Here is a 23,459-nt window from a genome sequence, read left to right on the forward strand (position 1 = left end):
GCAAACTACGGCTCGTTACCCGCTTTAATCCGCCCCGCTGAGCTTCGACATTTTCAAGACGAAACGCACTCGCCTGAGTAATTATTTTCCCTAAAATTGCTCAGTTTGAGTACATTTATTTGTTACGTAAAATTACCGCAACCTGTTTTTGTTTTTAATTTGTTGGAACATATGGAATGCTTATGTTTTTAAGTGGTTTTAAATTAAATTAAATTACAAATATAAAGTAAAATATCGGTACCATTAAATCATTCTTTTTATTTTATAACAATTATCATCAATATTACAATTTTAATAATAATAATACTACATTTTAAATCAACGTGAATTATTTTATCGTTAAAGATTACCTTAATTGTCTGTAAGACTGTGTTAATTTTAATTAAATATGAAACAAAATGAGTTTATTATTATATAGTATAGTATTATTATTTTTTAAATGAAATATTGAAATATTCTTTACATTTGTATTGTATTGAATAATTGCTTGGTTAATTATACTTCAATTATTTTAATTGGTTTATTACTGTTTTGTAAAACTCCACCATTTAGTCTTAAATTCATGTCTAAATCTTTTTAAAAAAATTTTTACCACACCTATTAATAAATTGGCCCATACAATTTATCCCTGTTAAAAGTCACGTGAAATATTGAAATATTCTTTACATTTGTATCATATTGAATAATTGCTTGGTTAATTATATTTCAATTATTTTAATTGGTTTATTACTGTATTGTAAAATTCCACCATTTAGTCTTAAATTCATATCTAAATCTTTTGAATTTTTTTACCACACCTATTAATAACTTGGCCCATACAATGTATCCCTGTTAAAAGTCAAATGTAGCCCGAGTCCTATATTTTTTTTAATTCTGTTAGCATTACTTCCCCAATAATTGGTTAATTATACTATATTTATTGTTTCATGAAATGCTAGGTTAAATTATTCATGGTTAATGATTAAATATCAAATATTTTATATGATAAATGTACTGTTTTTATTTGATCAAATAATCGGAAAATGGAATAAAGTTAAATACATTTTAAACAATAGGTGAGTGGGCATCTTTTTTTTTTTTTTTCCCCGCCAGAGATGACCGTAGAAGAGGAACTTTGGGCTCGGATAACGTGAGTATTTCCTGGCGTCCAGTTTTGTTTTCGGACTTTATCCGACTCCTATGACATTTTGGTTAAAGTTCCCATGACAGTGAACACCGCCCCTCCTGTGAATCGCCAGAATCCACAAGTCATTAGTCCAACATAAAACCCAAACTTTTGTAATTGCCTTTAGATGCCACAAGTTGGCAGCAAAACCAAACTTTGCCAAAAAAAAAAAAAAAAAAAAAATGTGAATGGCGAAGCGCCAAAACGCGTTCTCGCCGCGACTTCTTATTTTAGACGGCGGGCATGGCAACGTACACGCTTGACGCGTGTTGTCGCGTACAAACCGGGGGTGATCGCCCGGTCGCAGCCGCCGGCACCCGCTCCTCATTTTCACCTCATTCGCACCCGCGGGGGGGAGGCAACGTCGACGCCGTGCTCGGGTCGTAGCCCGACGACGCAAAGTGCAGCTAACACCTCCCGGCATCTGTCAGGCGACGCCCGATGCCTATTCATGTCGTTCGCCGTGACGTGCTCGTCAAACACGGAGGGGGGGGGGGGGGGGGGTGTTGGGGAACTCTTGGATTTGTGCTCACGTTCTGAAGTCGCTTGCGAGGGGAACAAATAAAACATGCTCGCCTATGAAATCAACTAACAAACACACAAAAAAATGCTGCTTGGACTTCATTATCGCTTGGAATTAAACTGAAAATGGCAATTAGCATAATGCCAAATAGTGAGGTGCTAACACCATTATCACTATTTATATTTATATATATATTAGCATCAGACGAGAAATATATTCCTCACCAAGAAGCAGTGGAATAATACATAGTACACAAACAAGACAGATCATAGACACAAAGATCTTTGCAACTAGACACCAATAATAGTGCTAATTTATTAAGTTATTGTAATTATTTTTTTTTTTCAGAGCATCACCAGGATTGGGCAAAATCGTCACATCTCCCAAACCTTCATTTTACCAACTGGCAATTTTGCTGGGACGTTAACGTTGCATCGTCGAAACGGGCAAGTCATTTTCAACATTATTTTCATAAAAAAAAATTGTAAAAATAACGTACGCACGTGGGACCTTGCCAATAGAATCGATTGGTGGAAAAAAATGAAAAATTGGCCAAATTCAGACATGGGAAGTTTTGGCCTGATGCCAGCAATATAAAACACACGCCCGTGAGCGTTGTTGTGCTTTGTCAATTTGCGTTCGAGTTGTGCAAATCCCGTTTAAAGAAATTTGCCAAATCTGCCAAAAGTTGCAAAATCTAAAATCGACCAAGCTCCGGCGCCTAACTTGAAAATTTCACTGTAGCGCTTTCGACAGAAAAAAAATCATCTTCATCGACAAAAAAATTGCAGCACTTATGCCTCAGAAACTTTTTCTTAAAGGTCTACCATCATGAAATGCATGATTTTTCATATGTTATTAATGCAAATAAGGCAGTCGGAATGGACCCATGCATTTTTTTTCCCCCCACCCCACAACATAATTTTGACGTGTATGGCTTTTTGTCACTCCTGCCATGAAAATCCTCTCCAAGGATTTGTCTTCGACAAGAAGCAGGAAGTGACGTTAGTAGCAGACGCCCACTCAGGCGGTCTTGTATGCTTATACCAGTTTTACCTGCTGGAAGGTAGCTAGTTGTTCCTTCGCGTTAGCCAAAATGCCGGCTCGTCGCATCGCTGGATATTGTTCGAACACTCGTGAGGATAGGTTCGCTCTTCATACTTTGCAAAAACACCCGGTTCGTCGTGAAAAATGGATTGTACGGGCGCAAAGGACGAGAGCTTCGTGGGTCCCAAACGACAGCTAGGTGTGAGCACAGCTACGGAAAAAAAAAATAGTTTGGTGAGGGGACGTAATCCGTAAATCAGGGGTGCTAAATGTGTCGATATACCCGTCGGCGCCGCGGACGGCTTCGGGCGGGCTGTCTCGTACATGGTGTCTGGGAGTCTGTTGTTAGGTAGAAGTGATCCGCATATCATCTAAATACGTCTCGAAACAATAGGGTCATCTTGCCGCGGTCACGTCACTGGATGGTGAGACGTTCTCTTCTCTGAAAAGCGCTTCCGTGTTCCATAGTAGGCGCTGCAGCGTGTTTTCACTGGCGAATGTCCCGGTGTGACGTAATGAACAGACGTTGCAGCCAATATGGCGACCACTTGAATGTCGAATGAGACTTCCGCAACTTTGCGCGTGGATTTATTTTTTCGTATAGACATTGAAGTGACCTGTTACATATATTTTTCATTACAATGTCTATTTTAGGCATGACACTTGACCTTTAAGAGGGCAACGCACTTTGTAACAAGTTGCGGGCGGCACAAGGCCTGTTTGGGGAACCGCCGTTAGCGGCTAACAGTTTTTTTCCCCGAACAGGGGCCGGGAATACCCGGGAACGGCGTCCCCTTGGCTTCGGTTAACCTTCTTTATAGCCTCGTCGCGATTCAGCGCTTAAACGCGGCCGTTTCATCGCGGGGGCGGTCGCGGCTAGCGAGCCCCGAAACGTTTCACAGCCCCCCCCCCTCGTAGTACGTCCCTCGCAATCCTTCATTAGTCGGGCCTCGTCGGAAAACATTATTGTTGTTCTGGGGGTGCCGTTTTGAGTGACAAGGTGGCGCTCTCGACTTGCGCTGAATTAAAAGCGGATCCGCCGGCGCCGGTTCGCCGATATTGAAACGGACATTTGCATATTTGCCACGATATTAAAAAAGGATTAGCTCGGCGGAGCACAACAAGTGGCGGGAGGAGGGCGGAAGGGGAGGGGGTCTTCATATCATAAATGACACCGGGGTTGGAACGGGGGGGGGGGTGGGTTGGCCCCCGCCCGTCTGGCAAACTGATTAGTGCTTCTTAATTAGGACGGCTTCTCATCTCCATCCACGTGTTCAGCAGGAGTTTAGTCCCCCAACGTTCAATATTTACTCGGCACTCCCACACTTGTACCGCCACGTTCTCCTGCGGGGAAAGGGTGGGGGGGTGGGGGGGGGGGGCTCATAGGCTGGTTCATCGCGGAATTATCTCGGAATGTGCAGGTGCTAGCCAATTAGCCAGATGGCATTTGAAGGACTTTTAATTAATATTTAGTCACACAGGTAAGGTCGGGGGAAGAGCCAAGAGTAGCTAGCGCGCACTTCACGGAAATGGAAGTGATAAACGCGTTGAAAATGTCACTCCGAGTCACACCGGGGAGAGTTTAAAAGCGATATTAGTTGCACAGGTCGACGGCTTTTCTTTTCCGCTTTGGCCTTTTCGGTGTTTTTATGACTCGCTGTTTTTGAATCGCATCGGAATCGGAGGAGAAGTCATCGGGTTGCATGGAAATTGGAGTGAACTTTATCGTCGTCGGAGTGTTTGCGTCGTTATTGGACCGGATAGAATCATGAGTGACGGAAGTGCTCATTTTTTGTCAGATTTGGAGTGCTTCGTAGCAGGGATTATTATAAAACATTGGAGCGAATCATATTAGAAACGTCGTCAATCGTATCCAGTTTCATTCCGACGTCATCAAATTCCACTGTGATATGATTTGGTGCATATGATGTGTGAATGTAGCGGTTGCGTCATGCGAGTGACTTCAACTTGCGTACGCAATATGACTCATTCCACTTATCAAACGATTCATCTCTGATTCTGAAACAATTGAGTCAAATTACCAAACTGTTTAATTCAATTTCGCTGAAATGATTCACTCCAGCAACTAATATGATTCCCTAGATACAGTTTATGATACAATACAATTCACCTAAATTGTGACACAATATGACTCCGCCTAATTTTGCTGTGGCATGATTCACTCTGATTGCGATACGATACGATTCCGAATCGATGCAATACTACTCACTTATGATACTGAACACGTCAAGCCAATGAGAATGTGACGCAATTCACTCCAAATGTGATATGACACGATTGACTACAATTATGATACAATTGATGATATCATGTCATCCACTAAGTACGATGTTATTTTCAATTATTATGTGCTACGATTCACTATGACTACGATCCGATGCTATTTATTCACTTACACAATTCAGTCCAATAATAATAATAATAATACCATTAACTATCATTCTGATACAATGCCATGTGATTAATTCCAAAATTGATACGATTCATTCCCTTTATGAATATACAACAAAATACAATATCGCTTAAAATAAACCCACAATGTCGACTACAATTCCCATAAAATACGCTACGGTTCTTTATGGCTACGTGACGATTCACTTCAATTACAACGATATGATACAATTCGCTCCAATTATCGTAATTTCCGCCCTACAGAGCGCACCTCATTATAAGGCTCACCCAGTACATTTGTAGAGGAAATACCATTTGGTACGTACATAAAGCCGCAAGTGCCCACATTGAAACACGAGATATTTACAAAGAAAGACGGTACACAGAAAGAGTTTCAATACCTTAGCTTAGCTTAACACAGCAACAACACGGTAGCACGAACTGGGCTGGTAAAAAAAAAAAAAAAAAAAAAACATACTGGTTAAAAATAAAAACAGCCGCAGCAGCTACACATTAGCAAAACGGAAACACAGCATTAACAGGGCCGGTTAAACACACAAAAAAAAAAAAAAAAAAAAAAAATCGGACCTCAATCCCTCAAACGCAGCAGTAACACGCCAGCATGCTGCTAACGCTAGTGCGGCACAAACACTAGCGCGGCGCAAAGGGGTTGGTTAAAAAAAAAAAAAACAACTGGTAAAAATCCCTGAAACACGACAGTAACACAGCAGCAACACGCTCGCACAGCGGTAATGTTAGCAGCTACACATTAGCAAAACGGTAGAACAGCATTAACAGGGCCGGTTAAACAAAAAAAAAAATCGTACCTTAATCCCTCAGACGCAGCAGTAACACGCTAGCATGCTGCTAACGCTAGTGCGGCACTAACGCTAGCGCGGCACAAACACTAGCGCGGCGCAAAGAGGCCGGTTAAAAAAAAACCTACTGGTAAAAATCCCTGAAACACGACAGTAACACAGCAGCAACACGCTCGCACAGCGCTCACGCTAACGCAGCGCTAACAGGGCCCGTAAAAGTCACTTCCTCGGCAGATATATTCCACCGGTCTCACTCTTACCTTTTCCGCTCGAGTGCCCCCATGCGGCCGTTAGAAAAAGAATGCACAAATTAGTCGCAGGGTTGAAAGCGTGTGAAAAAAGTCGCAGCTTGTTGGCCGGAAATTATGGTATGAGTCTTTATGATTGAGTCCAATAATCATGGCACAGTCATGCAGTCCTACTACAACACGATTCCCACCATTTCCAATTTGATCCAATTATGACACAATTCACGATGATTACGATGTTCCGATTCCGACGCTCAATGTCGGGATCGCCCCGGCACACGGTGCCCACGAGCGAGCGAAGACGTCGTGGAGCTCCGCGGCTAAACAATGTCACGCTAGCCTCGCAAAGCTAGTCCAACAAGAGCGCGCGGCCCGCGGCGCGGCGTCACGCTTTGGTGGCCGGCTAACGCGAGGCCGTTATTCACGCCGCGAGGCAGCCGCGGGGTCCGCCGACGTGTTGGATTGTTTTGGGGAGGATGTTTGGCGGCTGCTGTGGCGGTTGAACTTTGACCCCGGCTTCCCCCGGCCTCCCATGATGAGGTCGGCGCCTCGGATTGTGATTTGGACAAAAATGTTTCATATGCGCCGAGCAGTCACATCATTAGGGACGCCGCCAAGGAGAGAATCCCAAAATGGTGCGCGCGGTCAACTGCGGCTCACCGGAACGAGACCCCGTCCGTCGTATTTTCCGGCAACTTGACGTGAATTGTATGCCGTCGGAATTGCTCGTGAATTATCGTGATAGTACAGTACAAAAATATTGCGTTGGGTCTGAACCGTGCGGCATCGCATTCCACCGAAATCGGACTCAATCGAATCTTCTCGCATTGTAATTGGAATTCATCCTATTTACATTTTAATTGGAGTGAATCGTATTGGAACTGATTTTATGGCATCAAAATGTGAGTTACAAATTTTCCACCTTAATTGGAGTGAATTGTATTGTAACGTGAATTCGTCGGTTGCATGATATCGGAATTTTAGTATTTTATGACGTCGTTAAACTGAACTATAACAGCTGTTGACTGAATTGTATCATATGAATCGTTTTTATTTTGAATCATCGTTTGAGTCGATTGTACCGTGTCGTAGTAATAATTGGAATAAATTGTATTGCATTGTAGATGAGTACATTGTATCTTAGTAATAATTGTGCCATAAAAATAACATCATAGCATAAATGGATTGAATTCCATTGAAATTTAGAGTGAATCATGACATATCACATTGCTTTGTACTTCAAGTGAAAGTGAAGCATTGAGGATGAGCGAATCATGTTGAATTCAGAGTCAATCGTATAGTATTTTAATGAAATTGGATCGAATCGAATCGCATCATAACCGAGAAAATCATACCAAATTAAAAGTGAATCATATCACATTGCAACGTCCTTGGATTGACTCAAAGGGGATCACGAATGAGCAAATCATATCGAAACAAGAGGGAATCGTATCGAATCGAAGCGGAATCGGAGTGAACCGGTCTGGAGCATAAATGAGCAAATCAGAATGGATTGCATGACAGTGAAGTTCATATTATTGCATCATAATTGGAGAAAAATTCCTTGTGTTTTTTACACACTTGAGCATTAAAGCTGATTCTGATTCTGATGTGAATCGCAGTGTAATTAAGTTCAGAATCAACATTTAATGTTTTACATGACAGAAACTTGAAAAATGCTTGTAATACTAGCATACATACTGGCCAGAGATGCTAATTATTAAATGTATGAATCTGCCGGGTCGCTGCAAATGTGTTTTTCCTTGTCGCACCTGTCTATAACGAGTTTTGCCCTGACGGACCAATCGGAGGACAGCGCGATGACAACATTTGATTTTGCTTCTTAGTGGTTTATGCATCCATCCATCCATCCATTTTCTTGGCCGCTTATCCTCACAAGGGTCGCGTGGAGTGCCGGAGCCTATCCCGGCTGTCAACGGGCAGGAGGCGGGGCACACCCTGAACCGGTCGCCGGCCAATCGCAGGGCACGTGGAGACAAACAGTTGCACTCATAATCATACCGATGGGGCAATTTAGAGTGTGCAATTAATCTTGCATGTTTTTGGGATGTGGGAGGAAAGCGGAGTGCCCACCCGGGGAAAAGCCACGCAAAGGCACGCAACCTAAAAAGGGTGCAAATGAAATAAAGTGATAAAGATGAAAATGAAGGACATTTCTGCAATAAAAATTGTTAAATTGAAATAATTCTGTGAATAAACAGTGCAGTTTGCTCTGTGGCATATTTAAAAATTTTGTGATTTGGCTCCGGTGCTAATATTTAATCCCTTTTTTTAGTGTTCTATCTACAAAAACAAATAATCCATCACTTTTTTTTTTTTTTTTTTTTTACATTTCCATTTGCTAAATGAAAATGTAAATAACCAACGATACACAGTTTGCGGCGTTCTCTTGCTATTGGCAAAGGATAAAAAAAAAACAAACCCTGTCACCATGAAGTCATTGACGCCCATGTAGAAGTACCTTTTTTCCTGTTAGACAAGGATATGGCCTGACAAAATAAAGCCCCATCCCTTAACGTCGCCATTGTTAATTGGTGACGGTTATTTCATGTACATTTGATGATTGTTGCCCACGGCCTGTGATGAGCCCAAAAAGAGACTCACGGCAAAATAGATTATCCCCAAAAATGGGCCGGGATTGAACCGGGGACCTCAGAACTGCGAGGCCAACGCTTTTCCAGCTGACCCACCGTGCCGCCGCGGTTTATATACGGCGACGAAAAAAAATGTCCATTTTATCCAAACAAAGTCAAAGAATTGGATCATTTTCCAGGGGTTCGCTCGCTTTTTTTTTGTTGTTGTTGTTGTTGTTGTTGTGTTGTTTGTTTTTATCTCAGCGCGGCTCCGTGATGCAGACGATCCGTCGCTAGTTTACCAGTCAGCGAAGTGCATCCTGAGTGCGTGCTGATCGGGAGTCGCTCGGGCACAATTAAAACGTGTTTGCTCTCCCAGCGTTGGTGTCTGCCGAAGAAGAGGAGGAGGAGGAGGAGGAGGAGGAGGAGGAGGAGGAGGAGGAGGAGGAGTAGCGGGCGAGGGTGGGGGTGGGGGGGGGCGTCATATTAGCAAAAATAAATGTTGGCGGGCAAATTGTGGCTAATGAGTCAAGAGACTGCGCCGGTTCACATGCATTAAAAGAGCCATCATTAGGAAATTAGGGCCCAGATTAATCCCGTTAATGACACGCCGGCGCTCCTGGGAGGGATGAGAAGAAAAAGATAGCGGGCCCAGATGTCGGCGTACGACGGCTCCCCCTCGCTTCCACTTGAAATGCAAAACGAGGGAGGGGGCGGTCGGCGGGGGTCTGGTCGTCGACTGCTAATGAGAACAGATCTCGGAGATGAGGGTGCGAGATAGAGAGGGAGAGGGAGGGTGGATAAATTAGAAAAAGAAGAAGAAGAGCCGAGGATAAGACTCGGCAGCGGGAACCGCCATGTCCCCAATTAGGCGGGACGTCGCGCCCGCCGTAATAAAGCCCTCACTCGGTATTCGCCGGCACACGGCTCCGACACTGTTAACATTCTAATATGTCGGCGGCGCGCGCTAACATTAATTACTTTGGCCATTTGGACGCCGCTCGCTGTTTGCTCCCCGACGGAAAACGTGAGCTCGGGCTTAGCGGCGTTACATTAGGAAATCATACGCCGTATTTACCCGCCCAGCACGCCTCCCGCCTGTTGACTTTTGCGCCCAGTCAGACAATTATTCCCTGAATTTCGACACCCGCGTCGCAAATGTTTCTTTGACACGTGCCGCCGTAGCCCCCGATTCGCTACTTTGATCCCGTCTGCCGGCGAACTGCCACAATGCGGACGAGGGGAAAAAAAAAAACTGCATAATTTATGAAAGTCAAGTAATCCGTCACATTTTCCATTATCGCTTTGATTCAATGAAAATGATTCATTTAGTGTATCCTGAAAGTTTTTTTTTTTAAAACGTGCTTGAATGTCGGAACAAACATGACCGGTGTTAGCCAAAACGTTAGCCCTTGCTAACTTAGCTTACTTTGGTTTCAAATCACAGCAAGGCATTTCGCTGCTTGTACACGTTCGCATGCTCATACAAGCGTCACAAAAGGTTGTTATTTTATGGCATTTTTCTTGTTTATTAGAGAGAAATATAAACATTTAAACAGCAGCTTCTCCCGTCTCCACGAGGCTAGCGTCGACCTGGCTTGCTTGCGTTTTCCGGACAATCATGCGTCGGATTCAAGGGCGGAATATTAGTTTCGCTCAAAAACAGATGCACTTTTAAAAACAAAAAGGACTTTCAGTTAATTAGAATGTTACCAAAGGGCAAAGTTTGTTAAATTCAAGAAATGTAATTAATTTCATGTAATTTAATGAAAGAAAATCCTTTGGTCACAATGAAATATTTCAGTTTGTCGCCAAGCTGTACATTTAAATTACAACAAAGTTAACAATACATTTGATTTAAAAAAAAAAAAAAATACAGTACACATTTTGGGGTTTTCCCCCCTCATTATTACTTGTTTAAAGTTATTCTGCACTTTTTTAGATTTAAAAAAAAAAAAAAAAGGTTGACAAGACTGGGTACCGAGTCGCTACAGATTTGGCGATGCGCTCCCAGGCTAGCCTACTCGACTACTAAACCATACATTTAAAGCCAAAAAATAAATACATTTCTTAAATGGCATAAAGTATTTAAACTATACATGTATTTCGACTATGTACTTTCTTACCACGAAAAGCTCAAAGAAATGCAAGAAAAAGCCACATTTTTTAGGCTTGGAACGCAATATTTTGTTTTCCATCCATTGTATGAGAAATATTGATTCGGTTTTCCAACAAATCACGTCTCGAACCGCCTTCTGGAATGGATTGCGGTTGAGAAATGAGGTTGTACTCTAATTTGAATGACAAATAAATTCACTGAACACGTAACTGCTTTATTCTGCTTTTCTCACTATTGTACTTGGAGAAAAATTTTTTCATTTGGGATGAATTGCTGCGACTTGTGAATACATTTCATACAAAATTTGAGTGAATTGTACTGAAATTGTCCATTTTTTTCTCACCGTGAATTGCATTCTAATTGGAGTAACGTATTGCAATTGCGAGTAGATTTTATTGAGACTAGAATGAATCATTCTGTAATTGGAAATAATGTAATTGGAGTAAATGTTATTATCATTGGAATGATTTCGTATTCGGGGTAAATTATATTGTAATTTGCTGAATTATACTGGGTCATATTTGCTGTAGTTCATATTGTATTTATCATATTGCGTCATATTTAGCATTAAAAAAAATCTGATCTGGAACAGATTGATGGGATTTCAATACATTTAAATGGGGAACAGTGATTTGACATGCAAGTCGTGAGTTTCTATCCTCTTAAACATACAGTTAAGCACATTAGTACTCTACGCTATTCCCATTTTATTCCTTTTGATGTTTTAATGCATTATTTGGTTATACATTTTTTAATCTAAAGTTAGCAACCGTTTTTACCAGCAAACCAAAAAAATCTGGAACGCAAGGAATCCGCCCCCACCCCAAAAAAAAAAAAAAAAAACAAGACATAGCAAGGTAACACCATAACTGTACATCCTTGACACCGATTACCACTTTCCTCTTATCAACGGCTTTGGCGCCATCTAGTGGCATTTTAGGGCATCATAGAAAGAACCCCAAATTTTCCCATGAATACTGTACGTCCTTTTGTGAATAAAAACGTGAAATGCGGGTTTTATATTTGACTTCCTTCTTTTAGCGCGTGGTGCGCAGTTCTTTTGGCTTTTTGGCTTCCGAACGACGCGAGTTCTTTTTCTCCCGTCTTAGGTTTTTCGGCGGCCACGCTCGTCTCGATGCGGCTCACGCAGGTGCGGCGGCCCGGGAGATTCGGCGCTAGCGAATGAAGGCGGCCCGGCGGGCGGCCGTTAGCTCGCGTCGCACTGCAGCGCGCCGCCGCCCGCCTCTGTTTAACGTAGTAATCGGCGCCCCCAAATTTATCTGGAATCTTCTTCCTGTGTGGCAATTATTTATTAACGTCGTTAAATTAGGGAGGGGCGAGCACTAATACCTGGTATCGCTATCGGGGCCGATACTCGGGGTATTTCAAGGTGTCGAGTACTCCGCAGGCCAGCGATACTTCAAGTTCTCCTCGCCAGGCACTTTTGACACCGCCGAAGTAGGGAAAAACTCTGCGTTTACGATGCAATATCATTTTGTTTATTGACATTTTATGTCTCCAAAGTACTCGTGGTATCGTTTCTCTCTGTCTGGGAGTACTCGAGCGTGAATACTCATAGCCGAAGCCACAACTGCCCCCGCCGGCCCCCTACCCCGCCTTACATGAACACATGCGGAAGTCCATTGACAAGATTAAGAATGCGGACGCACGTAAAATGATAAATCCCGGAATGGTTGCGACAATCCCCGTGCATGCCGTGCCGTGTGAAATTGTGCAATATTTCAAACGGAATGGACTGTGAAAGACGCGCAGAGGAGAGGAGAGGAAAGAGAGGAGAGCACAGGAGAAGATCGCAGTCATCTGCCTTGAAAATTGACATTTTTCATTTCCAGCACCACGACGAGCTTCGGAAGTCAAACACTGCCCCCCAGTGGTGGCTCACACTCACAGCAAATAGTTGTTTGCCAGGGAACATGGGGGGGGCGGTGTAACTGCATTTAGAGTGCGGAAAATGTTTATATATATATATATATATATAATTTTAAAGACATTATGGAATTTTTGTAGGGCATCGTGAATTTGTAAAAAATTAATCGTGGATTTTAGTTTTGTTTTATTGTAAAAGACGGAAAAGATGCTGATAAATCACTGCATCCGCATTGCAGGAGAATATATACATATTTTTTTTAGACATTGTGAATATTTTTTCACATGGTGGAATGTTTTTTAAAAGTCATCACAGGGGTTTTTTTCGGCACTGAAATATTTTCAAAATGTCATACATATTTCTCAAGGATCACGTGAGGCTTTGGGCGACATTGTGGGAATGAAGAAATCAGGGAATGTTAAGAAGAAGAGTGATGGGTTTATTTTTTTGCACATCGGGCAATTTTTAAGGCATGGTGTAAAATTAAAAAAAATGTAATTCAAAGTTTTCATAATTCAAATGACTGCATTTCATTGTGTTTTCTGAAAAGATGGTGCGTCTCAGGGCCCGCGCTCACATTCCGGATCGAGTTGGGACTCCCGCCATTTCCCACCGAGAAGGGAACAAAATGGCGCCGCTGCAAAAGAGAGAAGGGGGAGGAGTTTCCCGCGGCATGATGGGACGGACAGGAAATATGTTAGCATCTTAGCTGGTTAGCCCTTCTACGCTGTCATCAGAATTGTGGGAACGACTGGGCCCTCGCTTTTTATATTTTTACAGGACATTAATTTCACGTTTTAGTTGTTTTAATGAAGGGGGGGGGGCGTGGTCTTAATATGTTCGCAGCCAGCCGTTTATGATGCAAACTAGCCCAGTCCAAAAGCTCGAGTTTAAGATTTAAATTCATTTCATCGATTTAAAAAATAATAATAAATAACATTCTAAATTTCCCCAGTAAAGTGTTTTGTTTTTGTTTTTTGTTTTTTTAAGATAAAGTACCAGTATTTTGGGGATTAGAAAAGAAGTTGTGAAAAAGTCATAATTTTAATCCCACAAAACAAAAATAATCATACATTGCCAGTAAATCTTAATTTTGGGGGATAGTGCTGGGTTTTTTTGGGGTGTTTTTTGAGGGGGGGGTAGTTTTGTCATTGCATTTTGTAAAACTTTATGAAGAAAGTGGTAATATTTGCAGATAATGTGTGGTATGAAAATAAAGGGATTTTGACAAAATGCAAAATAAATATATTTTTAGGGAGGAAAATGTTGTACACTGGAAAAAAAAAATCCTTTGAGCAAAAATCAATTTGTTGAAAAAACAGAGTTGAGAAAACTTTTTCTGAACATATTTTTTCCAGGCTGCTTTTTTCAATAAAAATCAAAATAAAATCATTTTTGGAGGGGGAAGGGTTGTTAATCCTTAGGGAGAAAAACTGATATTTTCACCCCAAAAGTTAGTTTTGGACCAAAAAAAAAAGAAAAAGTTGAAATCATCCACAGCTGATCGGGCCGACACGTCGAAGCGAAGTGAAATGACGCGTTCTGCTCGGCTCGCGCGCGACGTGTTTTGACGTTCCATATTTTGAGCGCAGAAAAAGGCCTTCGCCCGCCTGCCGAGGCGTCGGAATCACAACCGCGGAAGGAAAAGTGGAGCAAAGCGTCGAAAAGCGACGTGTCATCGCGTTGAGCCGGGCAAAAATAAACATTTGTCGAGTGCCAAGCCAAGAATTGATTGAGAGTCTTCGGGCGAGGGCGGCGGGAAAGGGGCGGGGGGGGGGGGGGTATGCTAGCCCGCCGAGCTTGGCCCCAGGCTGTAGCTTAGCGCCGCTTTTATACATAGTTTATTTCTACCTGTTTTCTCGGACTGCTACCGTATTGCCAATTCCCATCTCAGTCTCCCCCACCACCCCCCCCCTTACACCCCACTACTACCAACCCCCGCTGCCCCCCCCCCCCCCCACCCACACCACCACCACCATCACGACTGTCTTGTGAATAAAACAAACTGCTCGGCTTACTGGTGTATAATGCACGACCTCGCCATTGGACATGAATTGACAGCACGTGCGCGACCCACCCCCCCCCCCCCCCCCCGCCTCGGATCGGTAGAGGAGGGGGGGGGGGGCGCGGACTCCGGACCGGACCGCCACAACATCAATGGAAAGGGTTGCGGTTGCAGCCGGGCGGGGGTTATCTTTTTGAATATTTCATGGGCCCCTCCGAGCACATGATGACTACAAAAGTGGCGCCCGCGCTCGTTTGCGGGGCCGACGCCCGCTGAAGGTCGCGCAATGCCTTCTGGGAAAACGCGTTCAAAGGTTGCTCCGCGCCGGCAACTGGGACAGCTGGAGATAACGTGGCGACGTGTGCTAAACTTTGCAGCGACGAGTTTTGGGGGGGGAGAATCGAGTCGTGTCCTGTCTTGGAAAAAAAAACAAGTCTAATAATTTTTTAAAAATGTTTTTTTAATTCCCAAAAAGTTTGGGTGGTTTTTGATCATTTTCCTGAATTTTTTTTAAAAGGAAAGCAATAAAATTTGGCCTGGAAAAAGATGATTTTGTGATTAAAATCAGTTAAAAAGTGGACCAAAATGAGAAGCTTTTTCGACTCCACAGATTCGAGTCCCTTTGAAAAATCCGACGGCAGCCTTGACGATGTTACACCATACGTCGCTTTCTGTGTACCGACAAAAACTTTTCGCACATTCAAGAACAACGAGCCGCGGTTGGCTCGGCCCGGCTAAAGAGGTCGCGTATGGTAGCGGAGAAACCAGAAGACTGAAGAAATTAAGAGGGTTAATGCAGCAAAGATGGAAGAACAGTTTTGCGCCAGTGACTCCAAACCACCAGGGGGCAGCAATAGTCGGCTGGCGCCTGACCTGAAAGGCTTTTACTCCAGCTTTGTAAGGGACTCTTCCGCTCCTGCGACCAATCCAACTTTTGCGTCGACCTTCCGCAAACGCGACGCGAGTCTGCTGCTCAGGAGACTTCTACTTCCTAGTTTACCAGACACCTCCCCCCTCCGCTCTTAAAGGGAAACACGCATAATTACAAACAGAACACACACCCGCAACTTTATATCTGCGGGCATGACTGGTGGACCACACCCGTACGTTTTTCAAATGTGAGTGGCTGGTCCCCATCCTGCCTCAAAGACCTTCAGCAGGTCTCTAGAACTATGCGAAGTACCAAACTGCCACCTCATGCACCCCAAGGTTGTCTGCCCTTGTGTGTTGTTGAGATACTCGCCAATAAATAAATACATAAAAATAAAATAAATAAATTATTCGGATTATATTAAAAAATCATTTTTAAAACACTACAAATTCTTTTTCCTGAAACTCAGATTTTAAAAGTTCGATTTCCCCCCAAAAATGAAAGTATATATATTTTTTTTAAATTACGATTTGCTCCTGTGGTTTTCTTCCACAATCAAGAAATTATTATTTAAAAATTGAGAAACAGAGTCATCATACCGCAACAGTGAAGTGGTAGATTTTTGTGATTTTTGTGATTTTTTTTTTTTCATTTGAAAACCCAACCGATTGAACGTAAGGAAGGCAACGTGTGACCCCCCCACCCAACATGTGTACCTTTACTCGCGTGCAGAATCAAATAAATACACACCCTAAAGCAAACAAATGCTTGTTCGGTAGCGGCGGAGGAGATGGGCGGGGGGGGGGGGGTCTTGGGGGGGCTTACCTGTCGTTAGCTGCGTTGGGCTGGGTCACATGACATTTGTCGCCTTTGAACAGCTGCCAGATTGGAAGAAGTCGTTTGATCAGCAAATCTGTCGGAATTGCAAATCACATGTGAAACATGCACCCCCACCCCACGTGACAACACAGCCACACGCACACCATCACGTCCCCCCCCCCACCCCACCCAAACAGCTCGTTTGTTTGTTTGTTTGTTTGTTTGTGCACTTGCACAAGATGGATGGATTCAGATCATCTTCATTTTAAAAAAAAAAAAAAAAACTTGGGGGGGAAAAAGCTTTTTTTGTAAAGACGAAAAAATCATATTGTTCAAAGAAAAATGTCATCTTACTTTTTTCCATTAAAAAAAGTATCCATTCTGGAAAAAAAGGAACATTTTTCAATTGTCAAATGAAAAAGTCTGATTTTGTTTTTCAATAAACTGTCAAGATAAAAAAATATTATTGTGAGAGAAAAAAGTGGAACGGTTTTCCACTCCTAACCTTCAAAAAAGGAAGAAAACATTTTTAAGTTTTGACAGCAAAAAAATATTTATGGAAAAAAAAATAAGAAATCTCCCAAAGTCTTTTTTTTTTTTTAATCAAGATTGAGCCCTAACTTTTTCAAGAAAGAAAAACATTATATTTCTCCAAACTTTTATACCTACGTTTCATATTGTATCACTTTAGGATTTTTTTATTGAGTGTACAGTGCATTTATAAATATAATTACGATTATTATTATTGACAAATATCACATTTTCCGGACAAACATCTTGCGTATTGAACAAAAAGCTAGTTTGCGAAAAATTTGGGGAGCTTTCAGGATTATTTTTTTCATTCCAAAATTCTTTTTTTTACAGATTAGTTCCATTTATTTATTTATTTATTAATCAGACGAGTCCTATTGTGGCCGTGTTAGTGGCGCACCGACGAGCCCGTGGCGTCCATCTTGGCGCCACCAGGGACGTCCTCCTTGCTTGGGCGTCAATGAAAATGAAAATGAGCACATTGGCATTTCAAAGAGAATGGGCAGCGGCCCCTGATCACAGCGGTGGGGAACCTCCCCCCCCCCCCCCTCGAGGCGAGGCGATGGCGCGGGTCCGCACGGGACAGCCAACGACGCCCTGCTGCGGCCTCATCTTGTTCCCCGGTGAAATGTTGAACCGTTGCTTTTTGATGTTTGCGGGGGCCTCCCGGGGACTGGCGGGTGGGGTCGGGGGTCGAGGGGGGGGGGGGTTGGGGGCCTTCTGATGACTCCTGGTGGCTCGCGATGGGGATGAGACGCCTTCAAATCCACATCAGAGGTTTCAGAGAACCTGTGCTCCAATCCTTGTTGGCCTTGAAAGTCTACTTTGAAACCCAAACTTGAACCTTGACCCCTGGGCTTCAAACCCTGGTGTGAAACCTTAACCCCTGTCTTGAAAATCATAACTCGCGTTTTTTTTTTTTTTTTTTTTTTTTACACAAGTATCTGCGCTCCCATTTGAATACGGAGTACTGCATTTTTCCCACTTCTGTGTGCTAGCTAGCATCCAAACTAGCACGTGAGCTAGCATGGCCGCCATCTCATCTCGGCCTTTCATCTTCCTCAAAAGTGGCGCATGAAAAATTCATCCGGGACGAGCGGGAAATATTTCCTGGCGCCGAGAGAAGCGAGGTAGCGCTGAAACATTCACGTGGCCTTTAATTACTTTGATTACGCCGTAAATACACAATCAATGACTTCATGCAATATTGAGCCGGCCTCATCCTCAACAAATACACAAACGCTGAAGGATCAGAAATCATCGACGCCCCAATTGGAGGACATTTTGCACAAAAGGCGGAAACGTGCGCGTTTTCTGGAAATTTCACTCGTCCTGAGAAAGAATCCTTTGAAACACCAAATAGCTCACGTCGAGTGTCATTTCCGAAAAGAATTTGCTCTCAAAGTACTACCACAATCATCAACATATTTAAATAAAATAGCATAGCAGGTAGCTAGCAGAACAGCGGTGAGATGTGCCGTAGGTGTGTAGGAAGAGTTTAAGGAGGAGGCGGGATTGCATCAGGGATCCGCTCCGAGCCCCTTCCTGTTTGCGGTAGTAAGGGATGGGCTGACAGATGAGGTAATCGGGACAAGCCGAAAGGAAAAGAAGAAGAAGAAGAAGAAGCATAGCAGGTAGGGCCTACTACTGTTTTCATCCAAAACGAGGAAAAACTTTCCCTTTTTTATGTTTTACCCCTTAATTCCTGGCCTACGGAGGGCACCTGGTTACAAGCCTCACTGAGTACATTTGTAAAGGAAATACCATTTGGTACATACACGTTGCAAAGACGGTACACAGAAAGAGTTCAACGCTAACGCTAGCGCTAACAGGGCCAGTTAAAATAAAACTTACCGGTTAATATCGCTGAGACACGCCAGTAACACCGCAGCAACACGCTAGCACAGCGCTAACGCTAGCGCAGCACTAACAGGTTTCACAAGAGTCACTTCCTCAGCGCATATATTGCACCGGTCTCACTCTTACCTTTTCCGCTCGAGCGCCCCCTTGCGGCCGTTAGAAAAAAAAAAAATGCACAAATTAGCCACATCACCGCATAAACCGCAAGGTTGAAAGCGTGTGAAAAAAGTTGCAGCTTGTGGCCGGAAATTACGGTATTTAATATTACTGTAACATTATGCAGTTATGAAATTAAAACTCCACATATATTTTCTTAAATAACAGAAATATTTTAAAAACATTAAATATATTTTTAAATATTAAATGATCATTTTTAATATGTTATTTTAATGCTTACTAAAAATTCTACATGGATAAATGTAGAAAAAATTCAGTTCTAAAAGATTAAATGCAAAGGTCTTGTACTTAAAAAATAACTCAAACACAACTGTACTTAACAAATGCACTTTACAAAATATAATAAAAGTAACTTTATGCGCAGTTTGAATATTTAATTGAGTGATTCATTCACTTACCACTTGAGGGTGCCCACGTACCACACGTTGAGAACCATTGGCCTGACCGGGGTTTGTTTGTATGTCTTGTAATTTTTTCACAGACATATTTTAAATATTTCCGCTTTGTGATAATGCTCTGGGTGTGTCGCTCCAAAAACATTTTGGCTAGCTATAGGAAGTTGAAAAAAAATTAAGCTTTTTTTTTTTTTTTTTTTAATTTTTCATATTTTATCAGTTCTCAACCATATTGTAGTCTGTCACTGTGACCATATAACCGGAAAGAAAAACAAACATTGATAATGAAGTTTTCCTTTTTATTATATTTGCTCCTTATTAGTTAGCACAGTAGCTAACTTACCTCGCATGTACAAAAACCCCAACTTTACCATCGATTTGCTAAGCTGTCATTGGGCTAATTCTATTAGCAATAAACAATTTTAATTTGGGATTTAGGACATAATGAGATATCATTCAATACAAATAATACAACGCTACTATACCAAAGACAGACGGTGGGCACGTGTGAGGATAAGCGTGTGTGCTTCTATTACATTTTTTTTCCTGTCAAACCAAACATAAAACAAAGACAAATTTCTGGCTGTGTATCGCCCAAACCGCATCACTTTGCATTACTAGGATGCACGACTACTTAAGATTGAATACTAACTAGTGTACTCATCTGTACGTAGGATGTAGTACTTGATCCTCTGTGTGATTGTATCCAAAGTACATAGGATACAGTCCATAGCGTTGTATACTAGTCATCTGTATCCTTTGTATTCTGTCCTATGAAGTACTACATGTAGTCCTATATCCTATCTCGTATTGTATCCTATAATTTTTCATATCATCGTATCGTAGTTTTCATCCTAAATAGTCTTCCGTATCCTACGCCAGTTGATATAGCGCTTGTATATTTTCAGCGTCTTGAGGAAGCGCTAACGCGCTCCAGGGTGTGCGCGCTAGCCACGTGACCGCCCCTCAAAGTGAGCGATATCGCGTATCGATCGGCGGCGGCGCCGCCTTCAAAGCGCCGACAACATCGATCATCTCCTAAGTGGAGTCATTAACATACACGCTGTTAACAAGCCGAGACGCGATGTAGCGCGTCCGGGCATCAAGACGGCCATCGACGCCCGCGCTTAGCGGCTGACTCGCGCGGATCGTCCGCGGCTTCAACCTCTTTACTTCAGCGTGAGAGCGCGCCCATCACAAATTCAGAAGGCAAACGGAGGGGAAAAGGAGCCGACAAGCTCGGCCGCGCTGCGGCCTTTCGACGCGTCACGCGAGCAAAATGACCAGAATAACCCGAAGACCGCTAAAAGCCAAAAAGCGCCGCCGCTAAAAGGGGCTTTCAAGGCGATCGTAGGATACACCGATACGTGGACGGTACATCAAGTGGAAGAAGAAGTTATGTGCCGCGAGAATGGGATGCAGTAATATTTACAAGACACAACTAAAAGGAGTACTACGGATAGCGTGCTATATAGGATACATTGCTACATAAAATCAAACAGTACTACGTGGCGTACCTTAGGACAGTAATTCTCCACTGGCGGAACACAGTTTGGTGAGTCGTGGACAATGTGGAAAAAAAAAATTACAAATACCGTAATTCCCGGCCTACAGAGCGCACCTGGTGACAGGCCTCGCCGAGTACATTTGTAAAGGAAATACCGTTTGGTACATAGATACGCCGCAGCTGTGTCAAAGCCGCAAGTGCCCACATTGATACCCACATTGAAACACGAGATATGTACAAAGAAAGACGGCACACAGAGTTTAACGCTAGCGCAGCGCTAGCCTGGCGCTAACGCTAACACTAGAAGGGCCGGTTAAAAGAAAACTGACCGGAGACACGCCAGTAGCACAGCAGCAACATGCTAGAACAGCGCTAACGCTAGCGTAGCGCTAACAGGGCACCTTGTTATAAGCCTCACCATGTACATTTGTAAAGGAAATACCATTTGGTACATACATATGCCGCAAGTGCCCACATTCAAACACGAGATATTTACAAAGACGGTATACAGAAAGAGTTTAGCGCTTACGCTAAGAGGGCTAGTTCAAATAAAACTTACCGGTAAATATCACTGAGACACGCCAGTAGCACAGCAGCAACACGCTAGAACAACTAACGCTAGCACAGCGCTAACAGGGCACCTGGTTATAAGCCTCACCATGTACACTTGTAAAGGAAATGCCATTTGGTACATACGCAGCTGTGTAAAAGCCGCAAGTGCCCACATTGAAAATCGAGATACTTACAAAGACGGTACATAGAAAGAGGTTAGCGCTAAAGCTAGAACTGACACCGCGCTAAGGCTAAGAGGGCTGGTTAAAATAAAACTTACCGTTAACCCTATCACTGAGACACCCCAGTAACACGCTAGCCCAGCGCTAACAGGGCCGGTAAAAGTCACTTCCTCGGCACATATGTTCCCCCGGTCTCATTCTTACCTTTTCCGCTCGAGTGCCCCCTTGCGGCCGTTAGAAAAAATGCACAAATTAGCCGCATCACCGCACAAACCACAGCCTTGAAAGTGTCGCCGCGCTAGCGTTAAACTCTTTCTGTGCACCGAGGCTTAGAACCAGGTGCGCTAACGCTAGCGCCGCATCACCGCATAAACTGCAGGTTTGAAAGCATGTGAAAAAATTACGGAAAATTACGGTATTCATTTTTAAGGTTTTTTTTCCCATACAGTACTGAGGTGTACCGAGTTCGACATGGAAAATATTACGCATTATTATTAATATTCGCTGGCTCACGCTTGAGCCAATACGGCACTGTAGTTGACTCCACAAACAAAAACCGTGCAATTCAGCCTCCGGCTAGCGGACGTCGTGTTGAGCCTTGAAACTCATTTGAAATCGCGTTTGAAAATATGCGACGCATCTGTTGTCAGAGGCTTTTTTTTTAACCAAAAATGTATTATTCTTATTAGTGAGTCGCGATGCTGCAAATATGGAAAATATCCGCAAGCCTTAATACTGCACAGATGCAGTTTTTTAAGTCGATTGGAGTACTGCAGAGGATATCGCGGTACAAAGGGCGACTCGGGCACTCGTGAATATTTCCCCCGCCACGTGGACGCAATTCTACTTGTAATTCTCCCGTTTGACTCGCGTAAACGCGCCGACGGAACCCGCGGCTCCTCCGGGGGCTAATTTAGCAGCGGGCGCGCATTCATTAGCGCGGAGCGCGGGAAATCCCCGCGCCGGCCGCCATTTTCCCCCCTTCAAAGGCGGCGATCGATAGGACGGCGTTCCCGGGGATGCGTCGACCTCCTCCAAGGCCTTTAATTCCCCGCGTTTAATCGGACCGCCGCTGAAATATTAATTGGCCTCCTTTTCTCTCTCGGCGTGCGTGCGTGCGCTTTTGTTTGCCATTTGTGTGTTTGACCGTTCTCACATGCGCTCGCATCAATATTGCACGGCGTTAATATTTCAGCGCGTTCGTCCTCTCGCACACAAACACAAACACAGACAATCCATCAAGCATTCCCCCAAGTGTGTGCGCGTGCGCCCGCGAGACCCCTCTGATGGACGTTCCGGGTTGCGACCGGTCCCTCCCCGGAGAACCGCCGCTCACCTGCGTGTGCTGGGTGGCGGCGTTTTGACAATCGCGACGCCGCCAAAGTGCTCGACGGCGGCCCCTCGGAGAGCGGACGCAAAAGCCGCGCCCGAGACGTGCGAATGCATCGCCGCCGCCCGGGAACGCCACCGAGGGGTCCACGCGCCACTTCGGCTTCGGGGGTGAAAAGGTCACAGGTTTGGCGGCGGCCATGTTGCTTTCTGTCGATTGGTCACGTGTTGCGTTCAAAGAGTGCTGGAAACCCGACCGCTGGCATCACATCAGTTCGTCATGTTGGCTTGAAACCTTAAAATTCCCAACCAGCCCTGTATGGAAAACATAAATTCAAACCCCGAACCTTTGCTAGAAGCTCTAAATCAGTTTTTAAACCTCTACCCTGGCCTATAATCTTATTTTGAAGCCTCGCG

General features: G+C 43.6%; 1 long non-coding RNA gene across 2 annotated transcripts; it reads right to left on the reverse strand.

The window, feature by feature from the left end:
• Positions 1-13,300: 13,300 nt before the first annotated feature.
• LOC133503533 (uncharacterized) lies at positions 13,301-23,243 on the reverse strand. Of its 2 annotated transcripts, none has more exons than XR_009795757.1 (3): positions 23,050-23,243; positions 16,516-16,603; positions 13,301-13,451 (listed from the first exon to the last, which is right to left on the reverse strand). It is a non-coding gene; the product is annotated as an uncharacterized LOC133503533 (long non-coding RNA). The 2 variants fall into 2 exon arrangements; XR_009795756.1 differs by lacking the exon at positions 23,050-23,243 and adding an exon at positions 18,895-18,964.
• Between the last annotated feature and the right edge of the window lie 216 nt (positions 23,244-23,459).

Source organism: Syngnathoides biaculeatus, chromosome 7 (genome assembly GCF_019802595.1).
Source record: "Syngnathoides biaculeatus isolate LvHL_M chromosome 7, ASM1980259v1, whole genome shotgun sequence".
In the NCBI taxonomy this organism is placed as follows: Eukaryota; Metazoa; Chordata; class Actinopteri; order Syngnathiformes; family Syngnathidae; genus Syngnathoides; species Syngnathoides biaculeatus.